General features: G+C 41.7%; 1 long non-coding RNA gene across 1 annotated transcript; it reads right to left on the reverse strand.

The window, feature by feature from the left end:
* Positions 1-446: 446 nt before the first annotated feature.
* On the reverse strand, positions 447-15,862 carry LOC309352916. The gene is made up of 3 exons (XR_014161477.1): positions 15,818-15,862; positions 2,852-2,978; positions 447-789 (listed from the first exon to the last, which is right to left on the reverse strand). It is a non-coding gene; the product is annotated as an uncharacterized lncRNA (long non-coding RNA).
* Positions 15,863-18,248: the final 2,386 nt, after the last annotated feature.

Genomic DNA, 18,248 nt, shown 5'->3' on the forward strand with positions numbered 1-18,248 from the left:
AGATAAGGTAACTCTAGATCAACTCTATTCACACTGTTCAATTAAGCAAAGATTAGTGTGCATTCACCTTTAGTTCAACACAAAAATATGCTTCCATTAGGTAGTCTGACAGATAAACCATGTGGTCAAGAACTGTAATAGGAGAATATCTGGCAATTAATGAATAATAAGGCCTCTGTGTATTTATAGTTCTAAAGATGGGCTTGAGTATCTCCACCCATTGTTATGAAGTCTTTTCCTAGTTAGGCTTCAAAATGTTCTACAAATAACTGGCCTTAAGGGCAGATGAAGAGGGGGAATAAAAAAAATAATGTAATAGGCAATATCAAGCTTTTGGGGTTTGTTAAAATAAACTCATACTAGGAAGGTTGCCATTTGGTTGCTACTCATATAGAAGCTATGTAGTCATACTCTGTGCACCCAGGGATTTATTCATTCATTTATTTCAATGAAGGAAGAAAGGAAGGAGAGAAACAACAAGACAAATAAGGTCAACGAAGTTCCATTCTGGCCTTTAAAAAATAATAATTCTGCATCTTTCTCTGTTTGCTTCCCTTTCTCCCCATTTTTATAAACGTTAGGGTATGCCTAGGCACACCTCTTGCGCACGCCTATGACACCATGACAATTTCTTTCAGTTGCTTCTCATTTCCTGCAATGATAAGCCATGAATGATCTTAACAAGACTTGATACATCTATCAGTTTTCAGAGGCATGGAGTAGATACCCATTTTGAAAACTGCCCGTCTCAAATGATAAAGACTTCACGCTGGGGCAATTCTTTCTGTCCTGAAAAAAAGAAAAGAAGGTGTGATATGAAATGTGGTGATATTATATGACAATGTTCTTCCCACAAACCAGCACAAGCTGTTCCTAGTAGTGTAATGGTTGGGGGCAGAAAAAAATGGAATTCAAACACACTTTGTATTTTCAAAGCTGTAAAAAAAAAGTCTTGGGAAACTTATGTTAAAAAGGTAAGTTAGGAGAGTATTTAGCCTATAGAAAATGTAGGTGTAAGGAGTATGAGATTTCCATTAAGAAAGCATAAAATCAGGGGTCAGCAAACTTTTTCAGAAGGCCGGTCCACTGTCCCTCAGACCTTGTGGCTGGCTGGACTATATTTGGGGGGGCGGGGGGGAGATGATTATGTTTGTTCCTTTTGTTAGGAAGTTGGGGGGAGGAGTGTTATGTATTGGGTTTAACACATTTTATGTTACAAGGCGCGTTCTAACCAATCGCATAAGCGTTGGTAGATGAAGCTTCTAATGGCAAGTAAGTGCATGCACTTTCAACTGTCAACGGTCAGTTCACGCTCGGCCTTATTATTGTGTTTTCCAGTCAGTTTGGTTCTTGCTTTCCTATGAGTGAGCTGTTGTCACTGGCAAATGTTAAATAAGCGTAGTTGAGGAACTTATACTGCCTTGGGCTTCTGACTTTTTTTGGTGACGAAGGTGGGATTGATGATCTCCCGCCGGCTGCCAGAGGCCCAAGACCGCACCGCAGCATGATTATACAATTGGTTAGAACGCGCCTTGTAACATAAAATGTGTTAAACCTAAAACATAACAGCTCTAAAAAGCAGCTTCTCAAAGGAAATGTTTTACTCAAAAATAATTCTCAATATCCAAACTTGCAACTAATAAACAAAAACGTCAGTGCCACTCATCCTGTATTTTCATTTACTGCCATCTGTTGTTGTCAAGAGTCATTCTATTTGTCCTCTGCTAGAAAGCTCCAGCAAGCTGATTACCAGTGATTCAACAGAGAGAACAATAGGAAATGCTGCTAGAACGAGCATCTAAGCATTATCAGTAATTCAGTGTATTCACATTACAACAGCAGCCAGGAGTTCTGCCAGGAAGGAGAGGCACTGAGATCTGCAGGTACCATAATATGCACACAAACCACTTACAGCAATTCTGCTCCCCCCGCCCCAATTTATTGAGACCCAAATAAATCTTAAACTGTGCTTAAAAGTAAACTTTAGCAGAGCTGGAAAAGACTCTTGAGGAGGCTCTGTTTAAGTGGACAACACTGGGCTACATCAGCCAATGGCCTGACTCAGTGTAAGGTGACTTCACCTGTACAAAATAGCTTCCCAGCATGCAGTTTGCCCAAACATCTAGTCTATCTTTGTTCAGACTGCTGATAATGTAGATACTGATGAAGATACGAGAAAGGGAAGCTTGCTCATATCAGACAAATGTTTGTGGGTGAATTGCTTTTATACTTCGTTCCAATAGCAACATCCCATATAATGGAATTTGCTTCCCCTGTGGAAACAAATTCTTCCTGTGGGCTAGATGGGCTTTTTTGCCTGATCCAGCAGGGATGCTCTTAACACGTTTCTGTAAAATGACTCCAGCTTTTAAAAAACAAAAACATATCCATTAAAGGAGTAGATTCACTATTATGTGGAGTGGCACAGATAGCTATGGGGACGCTGTGGCAAGTGGGGTGGGCAATGTCTCTAGAGCAGAAGAATTGCACACTGAGAAATAATGCCTTATAATCTTGGATTTGCTATGTCCTAAAGTGGGACGTGGATGACCTGTAAGGCAGAGGCTGTAGGGTTTGAGGGGACACTACATTCCTGTTTGCCTTGCGAAGTAAAAAAAAAGAGAAATAAATCAAAAATCTGCCAAGCCCATTTTGCTTGTTTCATTTATTTGGCCTTAAAGGGATTCCACCTGCCTCTGTAAACCACAGAGATGACAATCAAAGAAGAAGGGGACAGGAAAGCAGGAACTTGGAGTTTTGAAGCCCAAAGTGATGGGGAAAGCAAAATAGGCATGCTAAGATTATTATCTTTCCCCCGAACTCAAATGTACCTGTTACATAACTGACCTACCTGTAAAATCAGTGCACGGCTTCTTGAGTTATATCCTGCTAGAGAATGTAGAATGTGGTTGGGCTTTTTTTTAACAGCCTTGGTTTCAAGAGATGGAAAGGATGCATATATACGGGAAGTGTGATGTCTGCGGAAATAAAAAAAATATGTTGTCATTGTACAGGTTGTTTGGATTTAAATCTTTGCAGCTCTGCTAATGACCGTTTGCAGCAGCCACGCTGCCTAACTGCATAAGCCACCTGCAGTTTAATATATCAAAGAAATGTAGCAAAGAGCTGCTAAGATTGCCATGAGGCTTATTGTCAACAATCTTCATAGATAGATCTCTGGCACACGCTGCCTTTCTGTAGGACAAACCCGAGAACAAAATGAGTCGACCTTATTCACAAATGGTAAACAACAAACAGTCTGTTGGTGTAGTTTGTGATTCTCCACCCCACAGTTATTTTCTGAACTGCTATGCTATCAGGGAATATTCGCACACAGACACACTCACACTTCAGAGAGTGAAACAGAGCTGGCCTGCCCATCAAGTAATCTGAAATAACCTCAGGCAGTGGAATCCTGTGAGGTTTTGCCCTGCTCACCTCTGCCGCCACTGGAATTGTATGGTGGCTGTTTCTTCCAACAAGATCTCATGAGATCCCGTGCAGCTCTGGGAGATCTTGCTGGAAGAAGTCGCTGCTGCTCAACCCCAGTAAGCAAGGCTTCAGTGATGGTGTTTTGCCTCAGGCAGCGAAACAGAACAGGGCGCCCCTGGGGTGAATATATGTATGAACAAGCCAATGCTGGCAAATAGTTCAGCGTCAGTGTGGGACCTGAACTGGTCAGTTCGGATGGGAAATAAACTTCACAGAGTGTCTAGGGGCAGGATGATCTGAAGGTGGTAAACAAGGCACGGCCGTCTTATTACTCTGCCCCCCGATACAAGCATACTACACTGTGTTCGTCACAGAGGTTTGGATAAATTTACGCTTGCATCTTAGTTTATGTCAAGGCCCACCCGTTTTTACACACAACCTGCTACTAACAACTGTGAATAGAGGTGGCATTGCCTGCACTCCAGCATGCAAATGTGCTGTTTATTTTCCTTCTTCGCACTTAATATCTTCTCCCCTCCCTCTACGTACAGTATTTTGTATCTCGTAAAAGGGGAACAAACTTTCCTGTCATTGGTCTTTTTAAAAATTAATTGTCATTTTAAACTTTAACAAAAATAGAAGGGGGAATAATTGAAGAAATAAAATAATAATTTGAATTTTTTAAATGAAACAATAATTTATTAATAATGTTAACAGTAACCAAACACACTTTCTCACACATCCAATCAGGTCACAGCATGGATACAGTAAATGGATCAATAAATGGATCTTAAGCTAAACATTGAATCTAATATAAACCCACGTATACACATGAAATTGACATCCGTCTGAAATATGTTAGAATGTAGCCAGAGCAGTGTGCTTCTCAGAGTATTGCATAATAGATGGTGGGTATTTATCCTTCAAGGCTTGAAGTGTAAGTCTGTTAGCAACCATAAGGGCTCACCAAGTCCACTTTTGTTATCCTGTTATTAATCCCCATACTACAGGAATACGATTTAAAAGTTCCTGAACCTCTGCAAGGTTTTTTTGCCAATGCAAAAGTGATGTGAATAGCAACTTTAGTCTAAAAATAATATATCACTATACGAGCCTGTCATTGGCCTTGACAAAAGTCTTGCTCTGCACTTCTTGCTTCTCATTAACCCCAAACTTTCTGGAAGAAAATTGCACTGCAAATGCAATAATAAAGTAGTGCATAATAACAAAATAAGTGCCCCCCAATTGTTGTTTTCTCAATTTTGTTTAAAAGAACAGTTACATTTGTACTACCACACATTGTCTCTGAGGCGTTCATACAAAGGATAGTGTAACATCACAAAATCACTGCATGCTGTGATCTATCTCTCAAGCCAACAGCTTTGTACCTGGCATTGCTCAGGAATTCTGAGAAACCCAAAGGATCAGTGCAGTTTTGAAATTGCAGTCAACACTGCGAACCAGGTGTGAGGAACGTGTTATTTGGCAGTTGGTGCTGGTTCTGTAATTTTATCTAGGTTATCATTTCTCACACCTACACAGGAGTCTTACCAAACACTTGCACTCAAACCTTTCAGTTAATTGCAAATTCTAATCCTATTTTGTTTTGATAAGTAAGCGTGTCTGAGAATCTCTCATCAGCTGGTTTATTTTTCACAGAGAATCAGCAAGCCTCAGTGATATATTTTAATCATGCATTCATGCCTTTTCTTAACAAGGAAGCAACTGCTGAGGTAACTTAGAGGCAGTATTTTAAATACTTGACTGAAGCTAGAGCTCATGGGAGGTGAAGGTTAAATATCAGAATGTCTGGAGTTCGTTTTCTCTAAACAGCGAGGCAGTTCATTCCTCAAGGGAAAGGGACAAGTTTCCTCTTGAGAGATGCTCATACAAGGAGTATGCTCCACAGTGACTGGTGATAATAAGAAGACTGAGCCTATATGTGAATATTGCTAGTCTGGAAAAATACCCCTATATCATGCTCCCTTCTCTTCTCAAAACATTTCCAATGCCAATATAGCCCTGTACATACAACTCCTCCTCCTGGCTACATGCAAGACATAGAGAAGGAAGTGGGTCCATGTCCATTGACCCAGCCCCCATTTGTACAATATCCAATAGCCCCTTAGAGACCAACTCAGTTTGTTATTGGTATGAGTTTTCATGTGCATGCACACGAAAGCTGTATCAACCCAGTTGGATAATAATGATAATGATAATGATAATGATAATGATAATAATTTATTTATGCCCCCACCCAGCTGGCTGGGTTTCCCCAGCAACTCTGGGCAGCTCCCAACAGAATATTAAAAGCATAATAAAACATCAAACATTAAAAGCTTCCCTAAACAGGGCTGCCTTCAGATGTCTTCTAAAAGTCAGATAGTTGTTTATTTCCTTGACATCTGATGGGAGGGCATTCCACAGGGCGGGCACCACTGCCGAGAAGGCCTCTGCCTGGTTCCCTGTAACCTCACTTCTTGCAGTGAGGGAACTGCCAGAAGGCCCTTGGAGCTGGACTTGTAACTACATGTGACTCTGAACCCCATCAGAACCTATAGAACCGCATCAATACCTATAAAAGTAATTAACATATTGGGACTATTCTTTTGTAACATGGGATATTGTGCTTATGAGTGCCACAATTTGATGCTGCCCTGTCCCCATTCAGACTGCTTCCCTTTGTGATCATTCTACTGCCAACTGTAATGTAAGATTAACAAAGACTTCTCCTTTTCAGCAAAGATAATATAAAAGAATGGGGATGATTTGAAATTGTGTCTGCCGCAGATGGTAATCAGGGAGACATAACTACTTTACAGCGATGGGATTGCTGTCTTTGACTGTAATGTTGGATCAGAATGAAATCGACATTCAAATGCTGAAATCTTGTTGACAGCTCAGAGAATATTTGTTCAAAATTCATCTGCTGCCTTACAGATATTCCTAACTGTTCTAGGGATGCTTGGAGCTAAAGTAGAGAGAGAGAGTGAAAACAGCCTCATGACTCTTTGCATTCAGGGAAAAAACACCTTTTGGTTTAGAAAGCTTTTGAGATGGATTTGACGTGTTTACACCACTTTTACAGCACTGCCTCTCTAGATAAAAACATGCCTACATAAAATGGTCTGGTGTGTTACAGAGCTAAACCACAGTGTTCACTTCACTTTCTCTGCATTCTTCCAAAGAGCTAGATGTGGACACACCATACATTTAAAGCACATGGGTTCCCGCAAAGAATTGTGGGAATTGTAGTTTACCCACTGTGGAGCAACAATTCTCAGCACCAACAAACTACAGTTCCTATGATTCTTGGGGTGGGGTGGGGGAGAAACCATGTATTTCAAATACGCTTTAAATGTATGGCATGTAAATAAAATGAATGGCATGAAAATAAAATATTTGCACCCAATGAAGGAAATGGTGAAGCTTTCATATGAAGTCCGTCCTATAATTTTGAAGGAAAAGGTCAATGCAGAGGGAGATGGATCTGGCCCACCATAAGGCATCTCCCTATATCCCTATAGAACACTACTGGGAGGGGGGAAGGTAAGAGAGAAATTCAGTTTGGTTTGCTTACCAATTTGCCCTTCGCAGAACAACAGGGAAACCAAAACACAGCTATCCTTTGGAATTCACAATTTGCACTGCAGTTTCCTGGCCAACAAGTGAGCACAAAAGTATATATATTAAGAGAAGTGTGCAAAAAAATGTGTATATTTGTGAAAACATCTTGCAAAGATGCATTCTATAAGGGTAGACACAGGTGTATATTAGGCACCATTGCATACACACGAATACGTATTATGCACTAAAATGCTGACAAATTTTTATGAGAATTTATTTTTTCTTCCCAGTAAAAAGAAAGAGCAAACTGACGCAGAAATGCAGCAAGGCAAACTTCGCGTTGGAAAAATGACTAAACTGAAAGGAACCAAAATTGACAGATCCATCCATCCCTAATAGCAGCCATGTACTACCCTACCCTCTAATTGCTGTGTTACATCGGCTGCTCCATTGCACGACACACAGAGAGCAGTTTTTACTGCAGTGCTTAATGGTTAATCAATGGGTACTGTCGCTTCAAAGGCATCGGATAAATCGCAGACGGTGCCCTCTGGGAGTGTTACGTTAACAGGGAGCAAATGGTTGCTGAATGCAGCTCAGTCTGCCAACTGCGGGCAGCTTTGGAAAGTTTGCTTTAGTTAATTAATTAAATTAATTAATGTGTTACACAATGAGAAACATCTCTCCGACACCTCCCTGTGCCGCTTCCAGCAGATCCTGGAATGATCTGGTTATATCTCATCCCCCGCAATAGCGTTTATAGTTTTGGGATAGGTGGGTGTTTTTAAAAGCACTGTTTCATTTTGATCCTTCAGCAGTCCCAGTCGCTACTTCAAAAAGCAGGTCAGCTGTGAGTTCACTGAATGGCCTTAGGCAAGAGGTTTAATCTTATCCACCCGCTTGTTATGCGTGTATGTGTGAACCCTCATACATGTCCAATCTGCATGAGGACCTCAACGTACCCTTCAGTAAGAAGCAGGTGTGCATTGTTTTAAATGTGTGTTTATTCTAACCCTTATACCCAGTAAAGAACAACTCACACCGAGAGCTAGGGAAAGATTGGTTTATTGCAAGGGAAGGAAAACATGTGTGCTACATGGAAGAAGAAGAAGAAGAAGAAGAAGAAGAAGAAGAAGAAGAAGAAGAAGAAGAGGAAGAAGAAGAAGAAGAAGGAGGAAAAGGAGAAGGAGAAGGAGAAGGAGAAGGAGAAGGAGAAGGAGAAGGAGAAGGAGAAGGAGAAGGAGAAGGAGAAGGAGAAGGAGAAGAAGTGGTGGAGGAGTTTGGATTTGATATCCTGCTTTATCACTACCCTAGTCTCAAAGCGGCTAACATTCTCCTTTCCCTTCCTCCCCCACGACAAACACTCTGTGAGGTGAGTGAGGCTGAGAGACTTCAGAGAAGTGTGACTAGCCCAAGGTCACCCAGCAGCTGCATGTGGAGGAGCGGAGACGCGAACCCGGTTCCCCAGATTACGAGACTACCGCTCTTAACCACTACACCACACTGGATCTTGACAGTAAGGTACAGTGGCATGTAAATGTACTATGTGAAATGACCTGGAAGCTGCAGTTAGTGCAGAATGCTGCAGCTTGATTGCTGACAGGGGTGAGGCCTTCCTTGTCAGCGTATGACACCTGTGCTCAGAGATCTGCACTGGTTGCCAATTTGCTACTGGGTTGGGTTCAAGGTGTTACTATTAGCATATAAAAACCCTCAACAGCTTGGGACCAGTTTATCTACAGTATCACCTTATCCCACATGTGCCCATTCAATGGCTTTGATCGGTGGAACTGGCACTACTACAATTGATGCGTAATGCCCATTCCGAATTTGTAAGAAGTCCATTGTTTACTATGGCAGCACTTACACTTTCGAACTACCTGCTTCTTTAGATCAAGCTGGAACCTTCGCCATACTCTTTCTGGCACCTGCTAAAGACATTCTTGTTTAGACAGGTCTGCCCAGATGATTAGAAATTTGAGGTAATTTTAAAATCTGTTTTCGTATTTTAACTTTTGTACATTTTAAAGTATTGCTGTAGTTTTTTTCTTGGTTTTCTTGTTTTATGTTTTATCTTTGTGTAATCTGCTTTGAGGGTTGTTGTTGTTTTGCAATCAAGCAGTGTAGGAATTTTATTAAATAATAACAATAATGCTGGCAGCAAATAATCATTGATGCATCAAAACACTGATGCATCAAAAGATAAAATGACCCTTACATCACAGAAATTTATAGAAAGTGAGATTAACGGAGAGTTTATGGAACTCACAAAGAAAAGAAAAGGGATAGGAGCAAAGATTATATCTTATTCAGCACCAACTACAGTTCCCAGGATTCTTTTGGGGAAGTCATGTGTTTAAAATGTGCTTTAAATATATGCAGGGCTTTTTCCCCCCTGCCGCAACACACCAGAGTGCAATTCCGGCAGCTCTTTTGCCCTGCTTTGTACAAGAAGTCTGTTCACCCAGCAAAGGAGGTCACCAAGCAGGATTGTGGCTAAAGTGGTCTGAGCAGGTGGGGAGTGGCAAGTGGCGAGCCCAGCATCTTGTCACATAATTTTGGTTTCAAGATGGCAGTAGCAGCGTCTGGGTTGGCGACTGAGGCAGTGAGTTCCGCCACCATTTTTCCTAGAAAAAAAGCACTGGCTATAATATATGGTATGAGCACAGCCTACATACTATGTTGCTCTGCCCATAGTGATGCCCACTTTGAGAATCAACCCCACTCTAATCTACAAAGTTCAACCCATTCATCTGTATGGCAACAACCCAGGAGAACAGACCCAGCTTTTGGACTTGTAAGCATTTTCATTTTTAATGATTTTACTTGAGCAGTTAAGAAAATGCTCCAACTATTGCTCGGAACAGCAAAAACAAAGAAAATAATTGGATGAGGAACTGTGAATCAATGTTCAGCTGTGGGTTGGTTATACATGAACCGAGAACCATAAACTATGATACTGCCAGGAAATCAATTAAGAGTAGGTTAAAAGAGGCTGACCTGCAATTAGGCATGGAGTGCATTTTTTAATATATCATTTTCTTGGTGGAACATTATATATATAAACACACTTTCAAATATTTTCTTCATTATTCTGCTTTCTGGTCCTTGAACAAGGCTTTTGATTCCTGCAGGATTCTAGTTATTGCCTACTCGGAAGAAAGGCATGTGAAATCCCCCAAATCAGTTTCTTTGTGATCAGCTGATAGTTGACTGGGATTTGTAGTATGTGATATGGTGTTAGTTGATTTAGGCTGCAGACACACCGTATTAAAATACAGGATGCCCACCAAAGAATCTTGGGAGTGCTAGTATTGGACTATGACCTGGGAAACTAGGGTACAAATTCCCCCTCAGCCAGGGTGACTTTAGGCCAGTGGCCGTCTCTCAGCCTAACCTACCTCACAGGGTTGTTGTCAGGGTAAAATAAGGGAGGAGCGAACCATGTACACCACCTTGAGCTCCTTGGAGGAAAATGTAGCATTTAAATGTAATAAATGGTGGTCAGGGACAAGGAAACTCATGGGTTCAATATATGTTGTTGTTGTTGTTTAGTCATTTAGTTGTGTCCGACTCTTCGTGACCCCATGGACCAGAGCAGGCCAGGCACTCCTGTCTTCCACTGCCTCCCACAGTTTGGTGAGACTCATGTTTGTAGCTTCAAAGACACTGTCCAACCATCTCACCCTCTGTCGTCCCCTTCTCCTTGTGCCCTCCATCTTTCCCAACATCAGGGTTTTTTCCAGGGAGTCTTCTCTTCTCATGAGGTGGCCAAAGTATTGGAGCCTCAGCTTCAGGATCTGTCCTTCCAGTGAGCACTCAGGGCTGATTTCCTGAAGAATGGAGAGGTTTGATCTTCTTGCAGTCCATGGGACTCTCAAGAGTCTCCTCCAGCACCATAATTCAAAAGCATCAATTCTTCGGCGACCAGCCTTCTTGATGGTCCAGCTCTCACTTTCATACATCACTACTGGGAAAACCATAGCTTTAACTATATGGACCTCTGCTACTCTGAAGCACAGGGTGTTCCATCAATGTAAGGATTCCCACTGGTGTAGTTTAACTGTACCCCACTGGTGTAGTTTAACTGTACCCCACCTCCTTTTCCTCTAAGGCAGTTTTGAGGGGTGGGTTCCCCCAACCAAGAGCAGATGGAGCAAGATAGCTGGATCCCACCCAACATCTATAGTATTAAGAGATAACGGAGAAAGTAGGGAAACGATTGAAACCCATTTCCTTTCACAATGGTTTGCAACAATAAAAATTTTTGTCTTTGCACTCCAAATCTGCAGTTCCTTTCTCTTAGTCATGTCTTGCTCATAAATAAATGACAGCTTTTCCAAAATCCGCAGCTCTTTGTTGGCAAAATGTGCTTTGAATCAAAGAACCATGTTTTCTTCCAGTCCAAAAAACACTCAGCTGGAGCTGTTTCCCCCGCCTGCCCCCTTCTCATATTTCCAAATCTATTTTCTCCCCTTCTGCATTTGTTTTATTTCCTGGAATTATTTTTCTTGCCTCCCCACCCTTCAGCTTTGATTACAGGCTGCTGCAGTTTGCTTCCTTCGAGTGCCCCACACAGACGAAATAATTTAGTTTTGCTACTTGCTCTGAGAAGCACAGTACATTAAGTGTGAGACATGACTAGGCCGGTGCCAAACACAATCTCTTGCAGAGAGGAAGTGCAGGAGCCTTTATTTGAAGAGTTATTTATGTATTGAATTGATTTAAATAGAGCATCTACTGTGGCAAACACAGTGTCCCGAAACTGCTTTATGAATACATTCAGGTCTCTGGGAAGTAACAAGGATTTCTCTCTCCTGTCAACTCTCACGTTTTTCAGCCAGAAACTTATTCTTATGAGTGACATCTCAGAGAGGCACCTTAACTGCTTCTGCAAACAGGAGATCTCAGTGATTAAAGCTAAGTGGCAAACTGCCTATCATTATGATGGACGGTGTTTGGAAGAAGGGAAGACCTGTATACTAGGAGACTGTTGTGATGTGTATTTGCGCCCACTGTACATATATAATAACAGAGATGGGAGCCACTGCAGAGGCTAGAGAGAAGGGGGGCCAAGAGGCAGCAATGAAGAAACCAGGCTGGAGAAGAAGCCAGGGTTCTCGTCTACCTGCTGCTGCTGGTGGTCTCCCAAAACCAGAAGTGGTGTGAAGAGGTTGGAGCAGAGACAGATATGGCAACAGAAGGGGAGAATTTAAAAGGTGGTGCTTTGTCCTGGATCTTAGACAAATAAATGAAAAAAATCACACAAAAACTTCGGGGTGCTCCTATAAAAAACTTTTGGGGTGTCCTGGTTTTGAACTATGGCAACCCTAACTTAGGGAACTGTGGATAGGAAGGGACGTTCAATCCCCAAAACTGCCTCATAAGGGCCAGATCTACCAGGATGAGTTGCTGTGTTCACTAGGCTTGGCCTCCTGAGGTGACTTTGTTTCCTTGAATAAAGAGATAACTTCACTGACACCATATGATTTATTGCTGACCTGCTCTTGGCTACCGCTTCTGACACCTGCTCACTTTCCACCCCCTTTTTAATGCTTTTTATTTTATTTTATTTTTTGCCAAATGTGTAAAACTGAATGCGTACAAGTTAAATGCGCATAATTTTGAGTTATCTGTATAGGCATTGCAATATATGTGGCACAGATATGTAGGATAAAATTTTAACAGAATGATAAAGTGTAGAGAGTTAAGTTGCAACCAGGAGCGACCTGTTATGTTTGGGGTGGCGTCTCTTTCTATGTGAAATGAACATGGAAGCAAATGAATATATTTCAACACAAAGACCTCAAGTCAGACTAGGCTGTAAGATGCAGTCAGATCGGCTCATCTGCTGCTGCTTCTCTAAGAGATGACATTAAGCCAGCTGCAGAGGCTGATTACCCATTTGGCAAAGATGATTTGGTAATTAAAGCTGAGATTCATTAACTCATCAGGAGAAAATGGGGACAGCTAAAGCACTTCTATCAGGTATGCTTCTAGCAGGCTCTGGATGGCATTTGTGAGGAGCCACTGAGTGAGGAGTTATAGCAAGTCAACATGCTGGCTTGCCCTTTTCCAAACTGCATTAACTTAAAAGATCAGGAAAATATGTATTGCTACAGTTTTGTGGGCCACATTTTCAAATGGTGTGGTCTCACTTGAAATTAAATCAGAGAGGGGCCATAGCTCAGTGGTCTAGTGGAGGACTTGTAAGATGATTGACTGAGTGAACTCAAAGAGTGCTCACTAACAGATTCTCATCACACTGGTGGGTGGGTGGTGACAAGTGAGGTGCCACAGGATTCTCTCCTTACCCATTGTTGTTCAACGTCTTTATAAATGACTTTGTTGAAGGTGAGCCAGTGTGGTGTAGTGGTTAAGAGCGGTAGTCTTGTAATCCGGGGAACCGGGTTCGCGTCTCCGCTCCTCCACATGCAGCTGCTGGGTGACCTTGGGCTAGTCACACTTCTTTGAAGTCTCTCAGCCCCACTCACCTCACAGAGTGTTTGCTGCGGGGGAGGAAGGGAAAGGAGAATGTTAGCCGCTTTGAGACTCCTAAGGGTAGTGATAAAGCGGGATATCAGATCCAAACTCTTCTTCATCATCATCATCACATTTATAGAAGACATGAAACTGGGTGGGGTAGCCAATGAGGAATAACCAGCTGCACAAATACAAGATGAGGGACACCTGGATTGCCATTAGTACATCGAGAAAGGATCTAAGAGTCTTAGAAATGCATAGATTTAACATGAGCCAACAGTGTGAGGCAGCAGCGGTGGCAGCAGGAAAAAAGCACAAAAAGCTAATACTATTCTAGGCTGCATCAACAAAAGAGTAGTATCCTGAACTAGAGAAGTCATAGTCTTGCTCTGTTCTGCATTGGTCAGACCACACCTGGAGTACTGTGCTCAGTTCTGGGTGCCACAGTTTAAGAAGGATATTGACAAGCTGGAATATGTGCAGCGGAGGGTGACCATGATGCTCAAGGGTCTGGAAACCAAGCCTTATGAAGAACGGTTGAGGGAGTTTGGTATGTTTAGCCTGGTAAAGAGGAGATATAACAGCCATCTTCAAATATTTAAAGGGTTGTCACATAGAGGGTGGATCAAACTTGTTTTCTTCTGCTCTGGAGGGTAGGGCATGAACCAATAGATTCAGGTTACAAGAAAGGAGATTACGACTAAACATCAGGAGGAACTTTCTGACAATAAGAGCTGTTCAAGAGTGAAACAGACTCCCACAAGAGGTGGTTCCTTGGATGTTTTTGGGCAGAGGTTGGGTGGCCATCTGTCATGGATGCTTTAGTTGAGTTTCCTGCATTGCAGGGGGTTGGACTTGATGACCCTTCCAACTCTACAATTTTGTGATTCTATGATTTGCAAGCAGGCGGTTGCAGGTCTGAATGCCTAACACCTACTCTTAAAGAAAATATGGATCAAGTACCACATGTTTGGGAAAACTTTTCAGCTAGATGACCACCTTCCCATCTGGGCAGCCAACCAAAGACTATATGCCGGTGACAAAAGTGAGCAGAGCAATGAATGTGAATATTACATTTGTGCAGTTGGCTGGTTTCTAGTCATACTCCCTCACTCAAAAGTAAGTGGTATTTATTTTAATGGGGCTTTCTCCCAAATATATGGGTAGTACAGGACTGTAGCCTAAGATATGATATAAACAAACGCAGCTATATTTCATCCTTGCTAATCATTATACAGCACCCAAATGTTTCCTTGTGTACTTTGTATCTTCCACTCTCCCAGCTTGAGGATATTGACATTTAAGGAAAGAAAGCTATTTCACTGTGATAGCAAATCAAGGCTTCATCTACTGTAAACATTTGCAGTATATTAAAACATTGCATTGTTCAGACCATTGCTTTCATTGTGATTAATTAGTTTCAAATGGCTGTTGGTGGTGATTTTCTGTTTGGAGGAGGTTCAGAGGAGTAAAATTCTGTATCTGATTTATAACTCTTAAAAGTGAAGGCTGGTCTGCAATAAAGATTGCCTGGCCCATCCAGCAATGGGGTATTGACTTCCTGGTGAATTATGGCTTTATTATCTACAGCTACACACAAAAAGCAGAGTCAGTATGCATCATTTCATGTCTGTGTGACATAGTTTATTTGTGTTCCAGTAGGCTGCAATATCAAAGTTAAGTAACTGATAGGCTGTCACAGCTTCAATGAGCTTCACTAATTCCCATCTTCCAGTACAACCACTCCTATTTTCTTGGATTGTGCTTTCTTGTCATGAAGAAGTATGGGGTGATTTGGTGTGCCAGATAGGCAAGTCCTTGCTTCCTTTCCCAGAAGAACATAGAAAGCTCCATTGGCTGGATAAGTTCAGACAATATTTAGTTAGTTGTTTTGTTTAGATGACTGTTCAGCTTGGATTTTTTATTTTATTTTAATAGGGATAAAAAAGATTAGGAAGATTCTTCTGTAAACACCTGTCTGTACTGGTAGATCTCCTTCATGACTATTTAATGCTTTCATTTATCACATATCTTGCTTTTTTTAAAAAAAAAAAAGTGTTGAAACCAGTTTATATGATTCTCTTCACAACAACCCTGTAAAGTAGGCTAAGCTAACAGACAGTGACCAGCCAAAGGTCATGCAAGGAGGTACTGAACCCTTCATACTATCAAGATGCATATGGAGAGACACCACATTCATTCACTCATGTGAACAAAATACTTGGTGCTAAAATCCTATACTCTGCAGTGTTTCACAGTTTGCCTTCTGACATGCAGCCCTTTCCACACCGTCCTTGAAAAAGAAGCACGGGGCTTGAAAAAGTGACTTTCTTACCTCACTGACTGATCTTTTAACATTTCTACAATCCCATCTCCAGACAGTCAATTGAAAATAGAAAGTTGGATTTAATTTATTTTGTTAGGATCCAGTGGAAAATGGCTCCAGTATACATGCTTTGAAAGGTCATATTACTTGTTCATGTTAATACATAGCTCATGCATTCCCATATACTTTATAGTCTCATTTGAGAATCCATTAAGCAAGTCTCTAGTTCTCATAAAAATGGAGTAGAAACAAAGAGACGATGAAAGGGATAGCTTTTAATCATCGTTTTTACCATCGTTTTGATATTTCCCTTTCAGGAATATCAGTTTCACTACGGAAACCATGAAATCATGCTAACGGCTCCGCCAGCTTCAGTGAGGTAGATGCCAGTCTCACAGACACTTAGTGGTCCTTGATTATCCAGACCACCACCACTACTACTTCTTCTTCTTCTTCTTCTTCTTCTTCTTCTTCTTCTTCTTTTCTGGGCATCTTCTCTTGATAAATCATTTTGTTCCTGTATTGTCTTTGGGTGAGTGACAGAGAGGATTGTTGACACAAGAAGTCAAATTATAGAAAACATGGGGCATTTTGGTAAGTCTCCATCTGCACTACACGCAGGAAGCAGTATCATCATACTTTCCAACTTTTGGAAAACCTGCGGGGGAGTCCAGTTCATTTTGTTGTTTCTTTAAGTACTTTGTAAAAACTCCTTTTTTGTAGCCTGAATCCATTGGTTCGGGGCCTACCCTCTAGAACTGAAATTGTCCCCTATCCCTATGGTGAGATGGTAAAATAGTAATATTGCGTGAAATGAGTCTAGAAAGGAGAAGGGCTTTGATTTGTAGGTTGCAATTCCATTTCAAGGGTTTTGGTTTTTTTTGCATTATTTGTTTGTTTGTGTGTGTGTGTTTAAAGTGTGACTGCCAACTGGCCAAAGGCCGGAAAATAAAGCAAGATTTTATGTATCAAACAATATTTTAAACTGCACATTGAACCATAGCGCTGAGTCATCAGGTGATAGGGTAATGAACCTTCTCACCCTTCTTCTTGTACTGCCACAAGAGCAATGAAGGGAAGAGGGAGGAGCCTTGGAGGTGAATGGAAATGAGGCTGGAGGAAAGGGCTTGCCCCTCTCTGCCTTGGATTAGAAATTAATCCAGTGAAGAACATTTGCCTTCTATTTATGTGCATGCTGAGATTCATCTTTCTGAGCCAGGAAACATGAAATTTGGCAAGATCGCAGGAGACATCTCACCATAAGCGTATACTGAGAAAAAGAAACACCTCAAACTTAGTGTTGAATAATACAGCTAGCAGCGAGTCTCCAACACTTCAGAGAGAGGTCTTTCCTTTCCACATCCTGGAAAGAACATAATGACAGAAAAATAGCCTCCTGGATCAGGCCAATGGGCCCATCTAGTCCAGCATCCTGATCTCACAGTGGCCAACCAGATGCCTGTGGGAAACCAGGAAGCAGAATATGAGCACAAGAGCTCTCTCTCTTCCTGTCGCTTCCAGCAACTGCACACCCAGCCAACTGCCCCAGAAAAAATGGGACATCCCGTTGTTTCTCCTGAGAGGATGGCGGCCAAATTGACCACTGCAGTGCCCTGTAGTTTTGGGCCTCGCTCCCTTGGGGCAACAATATTGCATGGCTCCCCAAAAGCCTTTATTTTTTTTTCATTTTCATTTTCATTTTCATTTTCATTTTCATTTTCATTTTCATTTTTATTTTCATTTTCTTCACATAATATACATTCTTTACAACAAACAACTCCAAAATAAGCAGACAACTCCAAAACAAAATCATATATAACAAAACCATAAGTCTCATGTTTTCATTTACACTGATCTCCTCTTTGATACCTTTCTCGATATTCCTTGCTGCTTTCTGCTTTCCTTATAGAATCTTTATTAAAAAATTAATCTCTTAACAATTTCAGTTAATCCCTTCACCTCCCTCCCCCACAGCCCAGTACATCCCTCCACCCAAAAGCCTTTTTTGTGGGGGGCATAATCTCATGTAGGTCACATGACTCATGTGGGGGTGTTGCCACGGAAGACAGTGACCCAATTTTGGGCAGCTTCATATTTGAGGGTATGCATCTGGCATCTGGCATTTGGAAGCATTGCTGCCTCCATCTGTGAAGGTAGAGAGCATAGCCATTGTGACTAGTAAAGGTAAGGTAAAGGACCCCTGGACAGTTAAGTCCAGTCAAAGGCAACTATGGAGTTGCAGTGCTCATCTCGCTTTCAGGCCAAGGGAGCCGCCATTTGTCCACAGACAGCTTTCTGGGTCATGAGGCCAGCATGACTAAACTGCTTCTGGCGCAACAGAACACTGTGACGGAAGCCAGAGTGCACAGAAGCGCCGTTTACCTATTGATAGACCTCTCCTCCACATGTTTTTCTAATCCTCTTTTAAAGCCATCCAAGT

Source organism: Podarcis erhardii, assembly GCF_964252035.2.
Source record: "Podarcis erhardii genome assembly, chromosome: 11".
NCBI classification, from domain to species: Eukaryota; Metazoa; Chordata; class Lepidosauria; order Squamata; family Lacertidae; genus Podarcis; species Podarcis erhardii.